Here is an 18,961-nt window from a genome sequence, read left to right as displayed (position 1 = left end):
TGTTTTCCAGTAGCTAATTATTTTTTTACAATAGGATGGGGCTCCAACATACACATACAGAGATACCATTTTTTCTACTGAAGATGCAACATTTTGCGGTTGGACAGTTGGAACGGTTGGAAGGAATGGGGAACGTGCTTAAATAGACATGTTTTTCAGGGAGAGAGATATACCTGCATAAGAGGTAGCATGAAGGTGACATAGAAAAGGGAACCAGGGAGGTGATAAGATATGCAAGTGGATGGCTTAGAGGAGGGAGTAGATGTGAAACAGTGGCAGTGACAGAAGAGAAATGGAGACGATAAATGTGTACACTGGAAGCCCCTGTTGGGCAAGGCACCCCCTGCTCCCTGGCCTGCAAGCCTCCCCTGCCTGGGACATAGTCCAGGGAGGTGGTAACAGCAAGACACAGGCAGACGTGCTGTAACCCTCATGCACCTGCCCTTAGGACCACCAGAATTACCACAGGCCACAGGTTGTTCTGGCTCTAGGGTGATACTCAGAATGCATGTGAAAGAGCCTGTGCAGGCAGAGTAACCACTTCCCATAGGGGTGCTTGTGCATCAGCCTTGAGAGGTGAACAGGTGGGAATATCCCCCACACCACCTGCATGGAGAGAGACCACACCCCCTCACTCCTGATCCCTCTTTCCTTCCTTGTTCTTCCAGTCTGGCAGCCATAGTAGTAATTGGAGCAGGAGACGCAGGTATTGAGAGGAATTCTTATTCCTTTATAACCTCATGTGTCCCACAGTTTGAAACTCAATGCATTACACTATATACTTGTAATTGGGAACATCTTGGTTGAAATAGTGCAAATAGGGAGGATATCTCACTCTATTATCTACAGTTTCAGAATAGACTATCTTATCTAGCATGTTTTTGATTTGTCATGAGGTTTGTGGCAGTGTTTTATAAAGCAAAGTTTAGACTGACTTGGTGTCTGTTTCTGATAGTTCATGTTTGAGTTATACTGCCATCTGGTGGCTCTGTGAATGTAAGGCAAATCTTAAATGGTGCGGCTTATTTGATTTTTGGTATGCTTATTCCTGTTTATTCCACTTTTCCTGAGCTTGATTGGAATTCTGTTCTCTTGTTGATGTTGGAAAATGGTGACACTGCGTTATAGAAAAGAAATATAGATGGGTAGTAAAATCTCTACAGTATCTTACAGACAGGCCTAGCATTGTGAAAGAACAATGAAGAATTCAAATTATAAAGCAAGATATTTGAATTAAAAGAAAAAGACAAAATTTGTGCCCTGAGAATTTTTCTATCTAACTCTAGAACAAAGACAAAAACAAACGATGATAGACTTGATAATGCAGTTAGAACACTAAAAAGAAAAAGGCAAGGAATTTAAGGACCTTTAAGATTTGCAATTACATTCACTAATTGAGAGGCGGTGGTTGTTTACAAAAAAAAAAAAAATTCCCCATATGCACACACACAGGGGATGGAATTTTCAAAAGGGCTTGACTTAGCAGTGCAAGTCCCACTGCCTTTCAGTGGGATTTATGTTCCTAAATCCTTTAGGTGCTTTTAAAAAATTTCACCCTAAAGTCTTTCATTCCAGGAGTTGTTTTTCCAGTATAATATATATTGCCATAATTGGTTCTCCAAAACCATCAGTGTGCTGAGATGTTAGGAGAGAATAAATAACTTGCAGATTTTGGACCTGATCTTGCAGTATTTATCCAGTTGGTTTTAATAGGAGTTTGATCTAAATAAAGACCATAGGATCAGACTATTTATATTTGTGTTCTAGAGTCAGATTTTTAAAGCCAGAAGGGCTTTAGATCTGATCTCCTGTATAACACAGGCCATAGAATTTCACCTAGTTGCCATGTATTGAGCCCAGTACTCAATGTACATAGGCCAAATGTGCTTGAAGATTTACCTAATCGCTGGAACTGGTGGGGAATTTTTTGGCAAAACATTTTTGGCCAGAAAATGCAGATTAATTGAAACCAGTACTGTTCTTGGGAAAGGGTCAGTTTTGACCAATTTCACAACTCAAGTAAATGCTTAAAGTTTTGAATTGTTAAAATGTCCTGTTTTAACATTTTCCAAGTGAAAAGTTTCAGCTTTTCAGTTCAAAATGAATTTTTCTTTTGAAATTTAACTTAATTTATATTTAAAAAAATTAAAGTGCAGAAAAAAGATTGAAATGATCTGATTGACCCAGACCAATTTGTTTTGGTTTGTTTATTTGTAGAAGATTGAAGATTTTGACTTTTCATCCCAATTTGAGTTGGGCCGGGGAGAAATTCCAAATTTGAAAATTCTCAAGCAACACAAAACTGTTTCCTGCCAAGTTCTACTAATTATATAAAGGCTTATTGGGTTGATTAACCACTTCCTCTGTGTATATAGGATTTTATAATGAGATCTTACACTACTGGAACAGTAATTTAACTCTGTTTAAGTGGAGTTACTCCTGAATTATGCTAGTATGAGTTTAGAATTGCTTACAAACTCCGTATGGAAGATAGTCATCACTTAAGCAAAACAAATTGCTTTCATTCTAGTATTCTGTTCAGTTCTCATACTGGCCTTTTCAGCTTGGTACTTGGCCCTGGTCTACACTATGAGTTTAGGTCAAATTGAGCAGCGTTATATCGATTTAACCCTGCACCCGTCCACACGACAAAGCCGTTTTTTTTTAACTTAAAGGGCTCTTAAAATCGATTTCTGTTCTCCTTCCCTGACAAGGGGATTAGTGCTGAAATCGACCTTGCCGGTTCAAATTTGGGGTAGTATGGTCGCAAGTCAATGGTATTGGACTCCGGGAACTATCCGAGAGTGCTCCATTGTGACTGCTCTGGACAGCGCTGTCAGCTCTGATGCACTGGCCAGGTAAACAGGAAAAGCCCCGCGAACTTTTGAATTTCATTTCCTGTTTGGCCAGCTTGGCAATCTGCAGGTGACTAATCCATGCTATCAGAATTCCGTTCGAAAAGATGAAATGCCCAAACGTTTGGAAAAAGTCTCCAAGGGCATGAAAGACAGAGGCTATAACAGGGACCCGCAGCAGTGCCAAGGGAGGGTCGACTGACGACATGGCTTAAGGGAATTAAAATCAACAAAGGAGGTGGGTTTGCATCAAGGAAAAACACACACAACTGTCACACAGAATGGCCCCCTCAAGGATTGAACTCAACCCTCAGTTTAGCAGGCCAATGCTCAAAACAATGAGCTATCCTTCCCCGCACTATTCCAAGCAGGACTGAATCTCCACTAAACTTTTCAAGGTGCCCCTGAGACACCTCACTGAAACAATTGTTGGCCGTTGGCGACGACGTTGGAGATGACAATGATGGCTACCAATTGTAATGTACCATCTGCTGCCAAAAGGCAATGAGCTGCTGCTGTATAGCAATGCAGTACCACATCTATCAGCACCCAGGAGGCGTACAGTGATGGTGAGCTGAGCAGGCTCCGTGCTTGCCGTGGTATGGTGTCTGCATGGGTAACCCAGGAAAAAAGGCCAGAAACGATTGTCTGCCATTGCTTTCATGGAGGGAGGGCCTAATGACATGTACCCAGAACCACCTGCGGCAATGTTTTTGACCCATCAAGCATTGGGATTTCAACCCAGAATTCCAATGGGTGGCGGAGACTGCGGGAACTGTGGGATAGCTACCACAGTGCAACGCTCCAAAAGTTGACACTAGCCTCGGTACTGTGGATGCACTCCACCGAGTTAATAGTCTTAAGCGGGGACACACACAATCGACTGTATAAAATCGATTTCTAAACAATCGACTTCTATAAATTCAACCTGATTTTGTAGTGTAGACATACCCTTGGTATCTGCTCCATTTAAAATTTTATTACACCATTCTTCAGATACAGTGTTGTTCAAGCCTTATCTTTAGAAAGCTGGAGACAAATGAGTAAGACCAATTCACTAAAGATACCAGTGGAAAAGATTGAGAAGTGGAAGGTGAATGTTGTCTAATTTATAGATTCTTGGGGTGAAATCCTGGCTCAATTTAAATCTGAGAGTTTTACCATTGACTTCAATGGGATCAGAATTCCTGCATAGATTTTAAGGCCAAAGGGCACCATTATCATAATTTAATCTGATTTTGTCCATAGTATAGCCATAGGATTTCACCCAGTGATTCCTGAATCTAACCTGTAATTTTTGGTTGAAGTAGAGCATACATTTTAGAAAGTCATTTAGATCCAGATCTATAATGATATTTAAACTCCTAACTTCCATTCTGTTGGAGGGTATCTCTCCTGTTGAAGCTGTGCCAGTGAGCCATTGAAGCAAGGGAACTGGGTGTCCCACATCCCAGAAGTGTTCTAACCACCTAGCTATGCAGCAGGGGTGGCCAAACTGCGGCTCACGAGCCACAGGGCTCTTTTACAGTTAAAAAGTGGCTTGTGGAGCCCCCAACTCCACTTCCATTCTCCCCCCCTACACCCCCTCTGCCTACCAGACTGTGGGGGAGGGGGCAGATAGGGGCTTCTGCCTTGTGATGAGATGGCAGAGGGGGTGTAGGGGCTTCTGCCAGAGATGACTGGTGCCTGCTGAGAATTGGGGAGAGGATGACAATTTAAAGGTTTGCCCCCTCCCGCAAGAGCTTGAGTCACACACCTCCAGGCATGCTCACCTTCTTACCCTCAGTGGCCCCTCTCTGCAGGTCCCAGGTGTTAGCTCCACATGGAGAAGCAGCGGCAAACAGTTGGGAGCTGCAGGGAGGGGACACTGCTTTAGCTCCTTGAGGAAAGGCAACAGCAAAAGTAGTCGCGCTCCCTGCAGCTCCCAGCTGTTTGCCACTGTCTCACCCCATGGACGCAGCTTGCCAGCTCCAGCAGCTGCTATGCTGGGAGAGGTCCTGGTGCCACCATGTGACTGAACGTGGCCAGCAAACTCTGGCAGTGGTGGAGGGGGGTTGCACATTACCCCATGTGCCCCCTCCCCATGCATCACCTCTGGCTTCTGCCCAGCAGGGAGAGATTCTCAGGGCTTCAGCCCAGCCCTACAGGGTGCAGCTGCCAGGGCTTGAGGCTTCAGCAGAAGTGGGGGCTGAATCCCCAAGCCCCAGCAGATGTGCCCTGGCTCTCGAAGTTCTGAAGATTGTCATATGTGACTTGGAGGGTCAGTAAGTTTGGCCACCCCTGCTATAGAGACATTATCATGCTTGGTTTCAGAGTAGCAGCCGTGTTAGTCTGTATCCACAAAAAGAACAGGAGTACTTGTGGCACCTTAGAGACTAACAAATTTATTTGAGCATAAGCTTTCATGGGCTACAGCTCACTTCTTCAGATGTGGGCTGTAGCCCACGAAAACTCATGCTCAAATAAATTTGTTAGTCTCTAAGGTGCCACAAGTACTCCTGTTCTTTTTAGTATCAAGCTTGTGCTCTCTCGCTAATCTGGAGCAATGGCTCTTCCATTATTTTTCCACAGTGGAACAGCTTCAACAGGAAAGATGGAGGGAGCCCAACATCAGAATATCCCATAGACCTGTTCAGTTTTCTGAGCAGAGTCCCCCAACTGGTCAATTCCCTTCTCCGCAGAAGAGGGGGGAATTGAGCTTGGGTCTCGTACATTCCTGATGACTGCTCTTACTAGTGCATTATAAGGTGGGTGGTGCCAACATCTCTTCTAGCCATTTTGCATGGAGTTTAGTGTCTGCCTAATTCATTCTTGCTGGAAATAGTTTAAGTGCCTAAGTCCCCTGGCTGTTTTGTTTGAGCTTGACCCGGGAGCTCGATCTGGTAAGGAATGCCCCAGTTTGTGCATCGTTTTGGATGCCTAGAGTGGAGCAGTAGTATGCAGAAGCAGAAACATAGGCACCCAGGGTTTCAGAAATACCAATGGTGCCTGATCCTGGGATTTAGGTGCCTAAAGCATAAGCTAGTTGCCTAAATCCCATTTTTGAATCTGTCAAGGCCAGTGCCTAAAGTTAAGCATGTACCTGCATTTTTGAAGGATAGGGGCCTTGCCTATCAATAATGACTTTGTAAGTCTTGCTTTAGAGTAATTATTGTCCCTCACCCGAAAAGTAGATCCTATGTTTCTGTGTATAGGATTGGGGTGACAGACTCTAAAAATGCAGAAACAGAATCTCTTTTGGGAAGATTGTGTCTATTTTGCTTTGCTTTTTTCTTTTTGAAATGAAACTTGTTCTGATGGGATATCTTACTTCAAAAATATAAAGTCAGCTCCAGCAAGCTATCTTCTCCTTTGGGAGGGCTGCAGATCAGCACAGTTCCTGACCTAAATTCTTGGGGGACGGCAATTGCAAAGTCATGGGAAAGGTCTGGAGTTTGACAATCTCAGCAACAGCAGTTTCAGGGGGAGAGTATTTTGTTGCTGCTTTTTCCTTTAGGAACCTTTTGAGGGTTTTTTTGGGGAGGAGAGGGGGGCATTGTTAACCTTGACTTCCCTGGATTAAATTAGTTAGTGACAAATATCCATTTCTTATTTAAACCAGCCATAACAATAGAATGCTTATTAGCTATGTGATGTAGTAATGGCTGATAACACACCAAAACAGTTTTCCTATTATCCTTTTTAAAATTCCCCGCCAAAAATTAAAAAAATATATAAAGGGCTTGAAGACTGATCTAATCTGTCTCCCTTGTGGTAAAACCTAGTTTTTGGTTGGGTCACATTTGTAGGGGATCTTGCACTGATATGTTTTAGCTGATTTGTGGATATAAATAGAGGATTTTCCTTTCCAGAGCTGTTACTCTGGAACCTTTCACCAGAATTAAATTCCCTTCAAAAAGAAAAACCTCTGTAAATAATAGAAGTTTATTAATATTGTGGTAAGGAAATTTTTTGTTTTTAAAAAGCGACTATTGCAGTTCAAATAAGTTTTGCTGCATGAAAGTGTAATATAACTATAAGTAACTGGGAGTAATGGGAGGAAATGAAAAATAATTTAAACTTTCCTGGAAATGAGGTCTATTTAGAATGGAGAATAAGATCCCAAGGGAAGCTGGTTGAAGCCTTCGTCTATGGGCTTATTTAAACTAGATTAGACAAAGTGCTTGAAGGAACACCCTGGGCTGATCCCTGAGGACGTGGAGGGTGTAGAGTAGCTGACCTATAAAGTGTTTTTTTGCTCCTAATTTCTTTATTCTGTGCTGTGGTGATCTGGAGAAAATTTCCACAGTTCTTGCTGCTATTGAATGAGTACGTACAAGGTGTTGGGCATTACTGCTTCTCTGTGGGCCCTGGGCTTTGTAGGGAGTGGCAGAGTATCAGAATTTCAGAATGTTTAGTGTAGTGGTGTCATGAAGTTGACAAAGAATCCAGATTTGGAGAGACATTTTCCTTAGATATGCTGAGGTACTTTACCTGTGTGCTCTGGAACAATGAGCGTGGTAGGATTTTAGTTCGAGGGCTGGAATCCTACATCCACTGTTTGTTTTAAACTTGTGTATTCTAAAGAGTAGAGTAGGTCAACAACTATGGCATCAGTGGTGCAAAAGGCAGCACACGAGCTGATTTTCAGTCGGCACTCACACTGCCTGGGTCTGCCACTGCTGGGGGGTCTGCATTCTTTAATTTATTTACGATGAAGCTTCTTAAATCATTTAAAAAACCTTATTACTTTACATTATCAACAAGAGGTTTAGTTATATAGTATAGTACCGGTTAATCGGACACGTATGGTTCTTCTAAAAACATTAAAAGATTACTTGGCATGTGAAACCTTAAATTAGAGTGAACTAAATTAAGATTCAAGCCACGCTTTGAAAAGTTGCTGCCCTGTTTAAAGGATCAGTCTTAGCTGCTTCAAGCTGCCCTCTCTTGTTTCTTGTTTGCACACTCTAATGAGGAAAATGATTTGCTGGGATACCTATACAACAACCATGGGGTGCAACTGGACTGATGGACAATTGTGTCCCCTCACTTCTCCAATGTGGGTGCCTTTTACACTGCTTTGCTATGAGAGCAAACATCCTGGTCTGCCTTCAGCATTGTAAAGTCACACCAGGCTATACTGTAGGAGTGCTGTAGCCGCCCACTGATGAATTACACTGCAGTTACAACACCAGCCCAAACTCCCAGTCCAGTTTCCCCCAGAATATGCCTTTGTACTGCCCAGCACCCTCTGGAGGATACAAGCTCATATAAAGTCCATCATCATTAATATAAAGATAATATGCACAAATATAGAATATGAAGGTTGAAAGAACCGTTGGAGGTCATCTAGTCCAACTGCTTGCTCAAAGCAGACCAATCCCAGAGAGATTTTGCACCCAGATCCCTAATATGGTCCCTTCAAGGATTGAAGCCTCACAACCCTGGTTTAGCAGGCTGCACAAACCACTGAGCATATCCCTCCCCTTTTGTTATTGAAAATGGAGTTTACAAATACTGCAATCCAAGTACACTGGTTTAGCTAGATATTCAAACAAATTTATACTACAAAGAATATAGTTTAAAGTGACACAGTAATGAGATATACAAGTCAGAATTGGTTACAAAGAAATAAAGATTAAAACATAACTAATATGTAAACTCTTAACAGACTAGTATCAGAGGGGATAGCGTGTTAGTCTGGATCTGTAAAAGCAGAGAGATCCTTGTGCACCTTATAGACTAACAGACATTTTGGAGCGTGCAGCTTTCGTGGGCAAATACCACTTCATCAGACGCAGGACCCATGGGAGGAGACTCTAGAAAAATTCTCCACGGAGGTTTCAACAACCTTCCACCCCCACCATCAACCTCAGCCTGGACCAATCTACGGAGGTCCACTTTCTAGACACCACGCGTGCAAATAAAGTGATGTCAACATTAACACCACCCTATATCGAAAACCTACCGACCGCTATGCCTACCTCACGCCTCCCAAACTCCATCCGGGCACATCACACGATCCATTGTACAGCCAAGCACTGAGGTACAACCGCATCTGCTCTTAAACCTGCTCAGACAGAGACCAACAGCCTACAAGATCTCCACCAAGCATTCTCAAAACTACGAATTCCCCCCCCTATACCTGCACGAGGAAATTATGGAAACAGATCAACAGAGCAGACGTGTACCCAGAAGCCTCCTACTGCAAGAAAACCAGAAATAAACCAACAGGACTCCACTGGCCTCACATTACACCCCAGGCTAAAACCCTCCCAACGCATCATCAGGGATTACCACCCATCCTGGGACAATGCATCCAACACTTTCACAGGTCTGGGTGGTCAGGCCCAATCCTTGCCCACAGACAAGCTGCCCAACCTGAACTTTATATTCTCACAGCAGCACACCGTACCATTATAACTCTAACCTCAGACCACCATGCAACAAACTCAATCCAACTCTGCCCACATACACACCAGCGACCACACCACAGACCTAACCAAGATCAGCCATACCATCACTGTCATTCCGATGCCACCAATTAATATACGCATCATGTGCAGCATGCCCTCTGCTAATCGGCCAAACTGGACAGTCACTACGGAAAGATAGGGACACAAATCAGATTCAGGAATAGAATACAAACCGAGAGAGCACTTCAACCTCTGGCCATACTATAGAGACCTTAAGGTGGCCATCCTGCAGCAAAAAAACTTCAGGACCAGACTTCAAAGAGAAACTGCTGAGCTTCAGTTCATCTGCAAATTTGACACCATCAGCTCTGGACTAAACAAAGACTGTGAATGGCTTGCCAGTTACAGAACCAGTTTCTCCTCCCTTGGTTTTCACACCTCTACTGCTAGAACAGGGCCCCATCCTCCCTGATTGAACTAACCTCGTTATCTCTAGCTTGCTTGCTAGCATATATATACCTACCCTTGGAAATTTCCACTACCTGCGTCTGACGAAGTGGGTATTCACCCACGAAAGCTCACGCTCCAAAACGTCTGTTAGTCTATAAGGTGCCACAGGATTCTCTGCTTCTTTAACAAGCTAAGTCAATTCAAAGCAAAAGTCTATCTCACCACAAGCTTCAACAGCCTTACTGTCTGTATCCTTCAGTCAGGATCCCCCCCAGTCCAATGCTGCTTCCTTTTTTTTTCAAGTGTTGTTGATGCCACTGGTAGAGAGAAAGGGAGAAATTATTTGGAGCATCTGTTCACTCCTCTTATAGCCCTTACTCTTGCACAAGAATCATCTCCAGCTGAAGTTTAGGTGACAGAAAGTCTATGTGGACAGGAACCTTGAGCCGCTTCTTTGTCAAAATGTACTTTTTGCTCACACCCTCTCTCCTGCCAAAGAGTGGCCACTTAATCAGGTGATGATCCATTTGATCTCATTGACATCTGGCTGAGGCGTTGGCTAGCCTTTTGTCTCTGGGGAACTGGGTGACTGCCCTCCAGAGTGGTTGGAACCTGTCTCATTAATATCACACACACAATCTTATAACTTTATGCACAGTGATGTCACACATATTTTACCAAGGCAATAATCTGCAAATTATGAGTTTTCAAATATTACCTCACAAGACATACTTTGTACAAGATTTACCATAATCCAATGCAAAAGGGGTGAGCATAGGGGTACAGATGGTCACAAGTACCTCTTTGTTGTATTTCCTCAGTTTAAATGCTGGCTAAAAGTGAAAGCAAGCTCACTGCCAGTTTCCCTGCTGGGGTTTGTTTCACAAGGGAAGAGCATAAACAAGTGTAACAGCAGCTCAGCATGTCTTGTGTCCCGAAGTTTAGAATATTATGAAAACATGAACTCCTATTCATTGTCTGTGGCACCTCTCAGAGCAGGGACCACAGCCTTTCCCAAGCTGCTTGTGACCTTGACCTCTCTGGAAAGGATTCTGAGCTGTTTGCTCTTCCTCCCCTGGGGTGGAGCCTGTTTCATTTTGTGGGATGGACAGTCAACACTTACTCTCTAAATAACAACACTCCAAATCCAAATTGTGCTTCTAAGTTTGACAATAAAGTGAGTTAAATTGTTTACTTTCTTGCTTGTGTAATTACTGCTGGGGGAAGTGCTACTACTACAAGTCAAGAAATATAAATTGTGAAAATTAACACAGTAACCTCGCACATTGGCATCTATGTTGGTTGTTTAGCTTGTTGTTTCTCTTTCTCCCAGGCTGCTCTGGGAAGTGCAGTCCTTTGGTTTCTTAGGAATTCCCTGTCTACTCTCTCAGCAGGGACCTTCATATACATGGATGCACATCATTCCTGGTGTTTTGTCCCTAGGGGGAGGAGGTATAGCTCAGTGGTTTGAGCATTGGCCTGCTAAACCTAGGGTAGTAAGCTCAGTCCTTGAGGGGACCATTTAGGGAATCAGGGTAAAAATCTGCCTGGGGATTGGTCCTGCTTTGAGCAGAGGCTTGGACTAGGTAACCTCCTGAAGTCCCTTCCAACCCTGATATTCTAGGTCTCCATGATCTCAGCATTCCTTACTTGGCTTGCATGGGAAGATTCCAGTTTCTCCTCATAGTGGCTTTAGAGAAGGTTTCACATTAAAATTAATATTCCCAGCTCTACCACAGTTTTCCATTTGACCATGGGCAATCATTACAATCAGGGTAAAAATGTTCAAAATCACATAACTAACCTGGAAGCCAAAGTCCTATTTTCAAAAGTGAATTAGCTACTTTGGAACCTGAGTCTCAGCAACTTTCAATGAGACTCAGGAACCTAAGTCACTTAGGTGATTTTGAAAATTTTACTTATGTTACAGTAGATAGTTTCCTGTACAATTCAAGGCAGAGGCTGTTCTGTACTGTGTTTATGAAGTGCCTTGTTCAACGTGGCCCTAATCTCCATTAGAAACTCTAGGTTCTATTGGCAATAATCATAAATCAAGACAAAGCTCTAATAAATATACAATGGGGATTAATCTGTACCACAAGGGATATAGGTTACATTATTTAGTGTTATAGCTATTATTAGGAGTAGCAATACTGATGATCATAATATATGTATTATAGGAGCACACACAGGCCTCAGCAGAGATGAGGACACACCATTTACTTTTCCTCCCTCCAAATATTTTTGCATAGGCAGAGCCTTCAATCTTCATTTTGAATTCAGATTTTATTTTCTGTTTAGTCTTGTTCCTTCATTATTTTTCTCCTAGATTGCCATTGTTTTGCTTCCCATTGATTCAGAGGAGTACAATACTCTGTCTTTTCCCAAGGTTATTGTTAAAATTGCTCTTTGATCATCTGACAGGCAAAGCTTGTAAAGTCTTACAGTTTGCACCCTGCACCAACAAGCCATCACATTTACCACCTGTACAAAACCATGGTTCTCTGCCTGCCCAGGATCCCTGAAATCTGTCCATCACAAACCTTAATGTCTTGCAATCAGCACACTAGCAAGACTGGTACAGTATGGGAATGAGTGTACTAGATACCAAATCTGAAATGCAGCTATGAATGTCTCTGTATCCACAGTAGAATAGGGATTTTATTATTTCCACAGCTCAGATTTTCACTCCTATTTTGTGATTTAAAATACTTGGCATGCGTTATTTTCACTTGATTAAATGAGAGGTTTTGAAAGTGTGTATTGAATAAGCACCAAAATACTTTGAGCCATTGAAATATAGTTGGCCACTAGGTGGAGACTTTGCATTAATTTTCCTAATCGTGAAACTGTGAGAGAACAAAAGTAACAGCATAAATAACCATTTGGACAAATAACAAATGTTCTGTTAAAATTATTGCAGTGGAGAAATATTACAGCGCCTGATTCCCAAACTTGCCTTATGAATGTGAATTTTTATATACAAAGTAAATGGGTAAAAAAATTAGGGCTTTATTCAGATGAAATTCAATTAATTGTAGAATCCAGAATACTCAAATATGTACTGTCTGCATGGGTTAAAATGGCAGGAATTTGTCCATCTTAATTAGATCCCATTAAAAATGACCAAGCCATTAAAAAAACCTATTTGGCCTTTAAAATGAGCAGAATATTTTAGTACACAGTTAATACAAACAAATCACTGAATACTTTTCTGTCACTGACAGTCCTCATATACAAATGCTACTAGACAGTGTCATATTTCCGTATCATTTTGCTAACTGGTTCTTTGATAATCTGTACTGCCAGTGGGTTTTACAAACGAGCTATTTATTGATGCAGACATAGTTGTTAGCTGGAGTGTTATGCCCTTTCTTACCTCCTGTGTCACTTCTGTCTCATGAGCACGTCTGTTCTCATGGTGGGCTGTGGCTTGGTGTATGGTGTGCCACTGTGTTCTGTTCCATGCAGGGGTGAAAATAACTTTCAGGACTTACCGGTACTGCCGGAGTCCTGAGGGGGGCATGGCCTCGTCCAGAAAAGGCATGGCCTCTCAAGATTTAAAGGCCCTGGGGAACCAGCTGTGGCTGGGAGACCCAGAGTCTTTAAATCATCCAGGAGCTCCCAGCTGCAGAGGTGGCTGGGAACCCCCCAGGGCTCAGGGGCAAATTAAAGGGCCTGGGGCTCTGGCTGCCAGGGTGAACCTCAAGCTTTGCGGGGCTGCGGCAGGGATTTAAAGGGCCCAGAGCTCCTGCCACTGAGGGAAGCCTGGAGCCCTTTAAATCCTGGCCCCAGCCCGGCTGCCAGAGGTGTGGCTGGGATTCAAAGGTCTCTGGGCTGCCCGCAGCAGCAGAAGCTCCGAGCCCTTTAAATCTCAGCTGCGGCCAGGATTTAAAGGGTCTGGGCTGCCCGCAGCTGCGGGGAGCTCTGAACCCTTTAAATGTTAGCCGCGGCCAGGATTTAAAGGGCTAAGGGCTGCCCGCAGCCACGGGCAGCTCTGAGCCCTTTCCATCCCCCTGTGGAAGTCTATGCAGTCCAGCACGGCGTACTGGCTCTTGCCGGTACGCCATACCGGACTGGAACGGCTTACTTTCACCTCTGACTGTATGTATGTGTATGTGTATGAATGTGTCACAAACAATGCAGCTGCAGCCTGCTACCGACCAGCAGCGACCCCAGCAACTGGCCCCTGTGGGCTGCTGCCTGCAGACAGCCAGCAGGTGCCGCTGTGCTGGGTCTGCCAAGGAGTAAGTAATCAAGTGTCATAAGTTATAATTCCCAAATCTGAACCTTAGCGTCCAAAATTTGGGTACCTGCATGAATCCTCTAAGTTAATTACCAGCTTAGATCCTGTAGCGCTGCCACCAACCAGGAATTCCAGTGCCTGGTACACTCTGGTCCCCCAATACCTTCCCTGGGACCCCAAGACTCAGATGCCTTGAGTCTCACAGCAAGGGAAATAACCCACTTCCCTTCCCCCTCTTTACCTCCTCCCAGGCTTCCTCTCCCTGGTTACCTGGAAGATTACTGTACTTAAACTCCTTGAATTACAAAACAGAGAGGACAATTCACCTTCCCCCTCCTTCTTTTCCCCCTCCCAGTCTTCCCTGAGAGAGACAGTAATCTGCACAGAATTCCTATCCCTTGAGCCTCAACTAGAAAGAAAATCAAACAGTCTTAAAAAGAAAGCTTTTTATAAAAAAAAGAAAAGACATAAAAAATCGTCTCTGTAATCAAGAATGAAAATATTACAGGGTCTGTTTAACTTATAAAAAATGAACAAACAGCCTTATTCAGAAAAAATACAATTAAACATTTCCCAGCAACTACACACTGCAAATACTGAAAAACAATGTAAAAGCCTATATGTTTTTCTACCTGTACTTACAAATTGGAAACAGAAGATTAGAGAGCCTGGAGATAGTGTGATCACCCTCAGAGCCTAGAGAGCACACTCACTCAGAACAAAGGACCCCACACCCAAAACTTCCCTCCTTGAGATTTGAAAGTATCTTGTTCCTGATTGGTCCTCTGGTCAGGTGTTGTTGTTAACTCTTTACAGGTGAAAGAGACATTAACCCTTAGCTATGTTTATGACACCAAGGCAAAAACCACAGTCCGTCAGCCAGGAAGGAGCATGGGGGGAAGAAGGGGGAGGGAAGTCAGAGGTGAATGAAGGACAACTGGAATAGCCTTCATGAAATATACATGATATTTAGAGAAGTTTTGTCAATTTCAGGCTCTGCACTCTGAGCAGGACAAAACAAAAAGAGATCTGAGGTTGCCACCGATGTCCAAGGACATATCAGTGTTTAAGTCAATATATAAAGAAGGGGATTGGAATGAAAACTACTATTTCTTTCAAAGGAGGCACAATAATTTCCTGAATATTCAGTTTCCCCCCAATCCCTTTGTGGTTTGTCTATGGAGGCTATTTGCTTCCCTGTGAATCTTTAGTTGCTTTAGCAAAATTGCTTTGCCCAAAATAAACCCTAATCACATGACACGTCTTTCCACCATGTTCTCCATGTTCTCTGTGTTGTTTTTTTTAAACAGTAACATTTCAAAGAGGATCTGCAAACAGTTTGGCATCACAACCATGATCCTCTGCTGGGGAGGGAATGGGAGAGATTTGAACTTGGAAATGGTTCCTGATTTTGATGTGTTTAGGAGATCCCTAAACACCAGGAGGCAGAAAAAACTGCCTCTGCATGGTCACACACACCCAGCAACAACTGGGAGTGAATTTAACAAGGATGCCAGAAACGGCTTCTAACTTCTGGGCACTGAACTGCACAGGGAACAGCTGAATTTAAACTGTTCCTTTTGCAGGCAGCAGCAGCAGGCATCTCAGCCAGTCTCCCTACTTGTAAGCTAGAGCCTAGAGGAAAACTTCTGCTGAGGGGAATGGGAGGAATGCAGAGCTGTCTGCAGCCTGGCTGGAGGAGGGGAGGAAGAGAAGAGAAACCAATGTGACAGTGAGTTTTCCCCTTCCACCTGCTAGTTTAGCTTTGGAGTAAGCTGTGCAGCCAAATGCTTGTATTTGTTGTGTATATTAGTATTGGAGAGATCCCCTCATCCCCGGGGGCAGAAAAGGACTGCCCCTGCCATGGTCAAACACACCCTCCCCTCGACTCCTTCCCCCCAGCTACTGTGAATGAAATTAACAAGGATGCCAGAAACCTAGCTCTGGGGGCTGAACAATCAGGAAACAGCTGAATTTAAACTATTCTTATGCAGGGAGCAGGCTTCTCTCTCCCTCTCTCAGTCAGTCTCCTTTTCTTACCGGTCCTCTGTACTGGCCCGTACCCACTTACTTTCACCTCTGGTTCCGCACCAAATCCTCCCAGTTTGTTAGGATGATGCCTCCTTTTTTAAGGTGTACTTTCAGTATGGCTTTGAAGTGCTTCCACTTCCCTCTGGAAGCCCTTCTTCCCTGACTTAATCTCTATTAAGTACTTGTTTCGGGAGTACTTGTTTCGGGAGGCGAGTGTCAGGCATATGGACACAGTGGCCAGCCCAGCAGAACTGATGTTTCATGACCTGCGCTTCTACGCTGCTGAAGTTGGCTGCAAAGAGAATGCTGATGTTAGTGCGTCAGTCTTACCTGCTGATCCTGAGAATCCTGATGCAATGGGAATAAGTACTAAAAGACTTTCATAGGGATAAATACATTTTCTTCATTGACTGTAACGTGTTTTAGCTCTTCATTTTGTGGGGATCTGGGCAGAGAGAGGGGTCTCCTTTTTCTTACCATTTCTCTCATTGCTTCCCCATAACACCACTCCCAGTAGACTCTTGGAAGATATAAAATGAAAATAAACACAGTGCCTGATTCTCCTTTTCCTTCTACTGTTGTAAACCTGACATAATTCCATTGAAGCCAATGGTTTTATGCCATTGTTAATGAGAGGAAAATCAGGCCCATAAAATCTACAGGGTCCATTTTCTAATCTACTTTAGTTTTAAGGTACCTGCTGCAATGGTCTCTCACCCTTCAGGGCTGTGAGCATCCTCTACAGACAGGAGAATATTATACAAAATGCAGTTTGAAACAATCACTTCTTGTGAGATACATGAAGGAAAAATGCTGCATACTTTAAAACAGAAAATATTTAACAAACTTCTTAAAGGGAAGTGAGATTGGTAGAGTTTATATAATAATTGGACAGTGTGCTTAAGCCTAAAGAAAAGCATTAATTGCAGCAAAAAAATTAAGCCCTTTGTTAAGATTATTTTTTTAAAAATAAGCTTTTGAGATTTGTCAAAATAAATGAGAATAACGCAGCCCGTTATAGATGCTATTTGCCTATAATGAATGCATGTGCCAGCCTAAGCCGCAGAACTATTAGGACTGAATAGTTCCACCATTGTCCTTGGTCTTCTAGATATCACAGAGAAGATGATTAAGAGCATTATAACTTTAACAGAAAACTCTGAAATAATATAATAGGGAAAGATAGCCTATGTACAACAAAAGGCAAATTTGCATAGACTTACTTTTATCCAAACGTTTGACCTACAGCTTAGATGGCTTTAATGAAAAAGAGAAAAACCTGCACTCATTTGGCTTGACACCATAATCTGAAAGTTAATACACTGAGAAACAGTTCTCACTAGCTCTGAACTGAATTTGCCAATTATTTTTCTAATTAAAACCAGCATTTCTCAGACCAGTGTAAGAAGATGGCCACCACAGAAAAGTAGTAATATTTTGCAATTATACAGCACTCTTAGTCCAAAGATCTCCAGAAGATTTTTTCTCATACATTTGATCATGTCACTTTGAATCATTCCAGTGGCTCCTTCTTAAGCTCTGCATCAAGTTTAATTTGTCTTCAGGGCCTTCCACTGTTCTATCCCCGACTATATCTTGGATCCTGCATTACCACACGTCCCCCATCATGGTCCTACCAGTCTGTCAGCAAGACCAGCCTTAAGCCTTGGTCATCTCCTCCCACTATTCTGTACTCATCATCACACTGCCCTCTGTATATGGAATGCTTTTCTCATCCCCATTTATCAAACCACCACGCTCTTTTCATTTCAGTCCCGCTTAAAATTTCATTCATTTATAATTTGTGTTACCATAGTACCTGGGAGCCTTAGTAATGCAACAGGATGCCATTGAGCTAGATGCTGTACAAATGCAGAACAAAAATACTGTCCCTCCCCGAAAGAGCTTACAAACTGACAGATACCTCAAAAGTGAGTTTATAGCCATATACAAGAAAGGGAAGGGGGAAACACACACAAAAGGGCATCCCCACTGCTGAATTTCTGTGTGTCTGCCCTTTAGAGTGTAAGAGCTCACAGAGGCAGCAACTACCTTTATTTTAATGTACTATACAGCCCTGCAGCCCTGGGAATCATCTCATTTGTGAGCAGTGTATCTTCATAAGCAGGTTCCTTTTGTTACCTCTGTCTTGATTCACTGTTTCTGTTCTATTGTCTGACAATGCACTGCGCAGGTCGCAAGGCTCATCTCATCATACAGACATTTTCTTAATAGGTGGGCTGGGGTGTTAATTTCTGGTCTTTTATTTGGCAGGTTACAATCAATATTTGTTGATATTATTTAATAATTTTAACTACCAGAGCTTTAGAAAGTAACAATGGAATTAAAACTCTCTGGTTTTGTATGTAAGAATTTATAAAACCCTTCCCAGTCAGAAATTTTTCAATATTAATCTTCTTTTTAAAGGAAGGATTATGATGATCTCTTTATCAATTTTAAACCCTTGCACCCATATGAGCAATTACTTTATCCTTTTACATTCTAAGGTATATAAAACTGAGGTTCCTTAAAAAAGGAATTAGGTTATTTCCCATGTCAGCTCTGGTTTGGTATCATCATTGACAGAATTGACAGACATCTTTAATCAATATATCAATATCATCACCTCTAAATAATCCTATTCTACCTTTATTAGGTGCCATAGAATTGGCAACTCTTCAGTATTGTTTGTGAAAAATCTAGAAGACATGATAATAAGACATAAAAAAAATACAGGCTCTGATGTTGCAATTAGATCAAGGAAGATGGACATTTAGACACAGACTGACCCCCGCTGAAGTCAATGGGGCTATGCAGGAGTCTGTCTGCGCATCTGTATGCAAGATCGTTACCTTAGAGAGTTACACATAACTTAAAATAATCGAGTAACCATTTTCAACTATCTTCTCTTCCCAAAAAGTGATCTCTGCAGGGATTTGTGTTTCTGTCTTCCATCCTTATCCCTCTCAAGGGTTGGACTA

Source organism: Chelonoidis abingdonii, chromosome 3 (genome assembly GCF_003597395.2).
Source record: "Chelonoidis abingdonii isolate Lonesome George chromosome 3, CheloAbing_2.0, whole genome shotgun sequence".
In the NCBI taxonomy this organism is placed as follows: Eukaryota; Metazoa; Chordata; order Testudines; family Testudinidae; genus Chelonoidis; species Chelonoidis abingdonii.
This window is presented reverse-complemented; position numbering follows the sequence as displayed.